Below are 3,374 nucleotides of genomic sequence, written 5' to 3'. Positions count from 1 at the left end.
ACGTTTACACTTGTGTCACTACTAAGGCTTTCAAATTAAATTAGTTCAAATTTTAACGTTAAAACATGTAAATTATGTAATTTCGAACAGATCTAGAATCACCTTGTAAAATCAATCACTGTTAAATTTTTAATACTCGAACAGCAGTTCAATGTTCAAATTGACGTTTATTTCCTGATTTGCCCCGATCGCGAGTGTAGCTCAATATTTAGAACAACTTTCATTTTTTTGAAATTGTAACTTTTCGGTTGTAACTTATTGGACAACCATTTTATTATTTGAAAGATTGTCAACAAATCTTGTTGATAATTTTTAGACTCTCATCCAAAATGAGAAGATACTAGTTTTTTATGGCAAATTTCTTTTTTGGATTTTATCAAATGTCGACGTCTCGTTGTTATTATCTGTATACCGGAAAACTTCGGAAAGACTGGTCCGATTGAATTGGGCTTTGACGCACTCTTTGAGGGACCAAAAAGAAAGATTCAGTTCGGTAAACAGACGTTTTTTATAAAAATACAAAAATTTAAAGCTTTCTCAAAATTTTTGAGACCACTTTTTTCAAAATTTGAAAATCTACCCACAGCCATTTATGGTACAAAAGAATGTGAACAATTTATCCTGCCAACTTTTTTTGATAAAATCAAACTTACCAAAGTTAAAGCATTTTCAAAATCTAAAGCAAAAATAGACATTTGAAGCAAAAAAAGCTTGATATGGAAAAAAAGTCAAGAGGCGAAAAACGTTACTTTTTTAAGGCCCCATGATTATTTTATCACATTCTCATCCATAATGAGAAGAGTTTTATGCGAAAAATAACTTTCGCGAATTTCATGAAATTTCAACGTTTTGAGGCTCCTTGAGTCAGAAAAACAAGTTTTTACGTCGGTATCTGTCTGTCTCTCTGCCGTCTACGTTGTCGTTGTTATTGTTGTTGTGGTTGTCTGTATATCGGATAACTTTCGAAAAAATAGTCGGATTGGATTGTGCTTTGACACACATATTTTTTATTTTAGGAATTGTATGTAAAAATTGTACTATTTTTAATTTTATAACAAATATTTTCTTCAATTAAATTGTTGCAATAAAAGTGTTTTGAAGAGATTTTTTTTCAATCTTTCGGGGAATAAAATTAGTATTTATAGGTCGACAAAGTTTTGTTTTCTTTACCAAATTTAAATTTCGTCTAAATTTTTCCAGTTATTTTTACTATAGTACAATTTACGTTTGTACCTCGGACGAAGATATCCATTCTATTGTTTGACAAATATTCTTTGTAAATAAATATTTTTCACAGAAAATGACTCCGAGTGACCTTAAACTATAATATTATAAACGTGAAAAAACCACATTTCAATATTTTCTATGAAAAACACAGTCCCTGAGTGAGAGAATGAAATCGGAAACAATAAGAGTCAATTTATTCAAGAACAAGCTTTTTGAATAAAAATGACTTTGAGTGAACCTTCAATATATATTTGTTAATTTTTACAAAAATTAGGCGTTATTTTCTCAAAAAAAATAATAATAATAATTTGTGGGGGGTTACCAATGATAAAAAAAATAAAGAAAACTTGAAGTTGTACGATTTTAATTTGTAACTAAATAAATTGAAAGGTTTCAATCTAAAATGATCGAACACTTTCCATTCAAAAATTCAGATGACATATTTAAATATCTTTAAATTTAAAATTGTTCAATATACTGAAGACTACAAATTTAAAATGTCTCAAATATTAAGGCTTTAAAATTTTTTTAAATTGCTGTTCTGGAGATGGAATAGCACTTATTCTTTTATCATGAAATCACAATCAAAATTGTTTAAAAAAGTTTTTAAAAGAGTTTTAAAAACCTTAAAAAAGTTCAGGGGTTTTAATAGTTCAATATATGTGATAGAACCTCTTTAAAATTGAAATTAGTCTATACTTTTTCATGTTTAAGCTACAATTATTCAATTTTGGAAGTTATAAATTACAATCATGAAAACGAATAAAATATTCTAATTCATTTAAATTCAAAACAAAAAAACTTTATATAATTCAATCTAAATGCAGCTGCAAACATTTTATTTGAAATTGCGTTGAATTCAAGGTATATTTTAAAAAGATAACTGAAAGCAAAGCATCGACTTTCAAAAGAAGCGAAAGAAAGTGACTCGCTGGATTGCAAATGAACATGGAAAATGATGTATTTTCGCATTTTTAAATTTGAAATTCAAACTTTTTCGCGTTATAACAAATTCTAATCCCACAATGTTATTTTTGACCTAACCTATAACTTATAACGAAAATTCTGAAAATTCAAACAATAAGGCTGTTTTCTGAAAATTAAGCAATTTTAATGTTAAAATTCAAGTTCTTAAACTGAAGGCCTAAAAATGTGCAAATTTTACAATTATTGTTGTGTAAATTGTATTGGTATCTTAAAAGAGTATAAATAATTTTTAAATTAGTTTTTGAATTTTCCGAAGTTTACCTTTTTTACATACCTAGATATCTGTAACTGAAAGATATATCAGTAACTGAAATAGATTAGAAAAGTTTTCTATAATTCTATGGGGACGGCTGAAATATCCCGAAAAATAAAGTTCCTGACTCGGTAAAACTCTCTGTCCCGAAAAATATAATTCCAAAACTAATAAAATTCCTGAACAGTTTATAATATTAACGAATTAAAGAATTCAAAAATAATAAAACTCTCCAAATAAAATAGTTTCTTAATATTAATTATTTATTAAAAATACGAGAATAAAATACTGTTATCAAGTAAATTTTTTAAAAATATTTAAAGTGTTAAAAATTATTGTTTGAATTTAAAATTAAAATTATACAATAAATTGTACCGACAAATTAATATGCAAAACACGTGTTTTTTAATTAACATTTCGATTTTCCGGAAGATCTTTTGTGATTTAAAAAATACTATATACATTTTTAACCAAAATATCTTATCAGGAAATATATTTTGTTTTAATTATTGTTATTTTAAATTTAAACAATAATGTTTAAACAATTCAAACATTAAAAAAGTTGTTTCTTTGGTATAAATATTTCATTATTTCAATTAACAAAACATATTTGTCAAAGATAAACGTTTTCAGCAGTTATTTATCTCGAAATGTCTTTCTATAGTACTTATTTTTAAATTAAAAATATGATTTTACCAGAAATTTTTTTTTATAATTAAAAAAAAGACTATGCACCAAAATCCTGAATCAAGCTTCAGATCTGAACAAATTCAGTGATACATACATGCCAAACGTTTCTAACCTCAAAAAATGTTTGTGCTGCTTTACAGTCATATTTTACGAAGAATGAAAAAACAAGAATTCGACTTCGTAGTACGATGAGGGCAGCACCTCGATAGAGCAGAAA

This window comes from Belonocnema kinseyi, chromosome 8 (genome assembly GCF_010883055.1).
Source record: "Belonocnema kinseyi isolate 2016_QV_RU_SX_M_011 chromosome 8, B_treatae_v1, whole genome shotgun sequence".
NCBI lineage: Eukaryota > Metazoa > Arthropoda > Insecta > Hymenoptera > Cynipidae > Belonocnema > Belonocnema kinseyi.
This window is presented reverse-complemented; position numbering follows the sequence as displayed.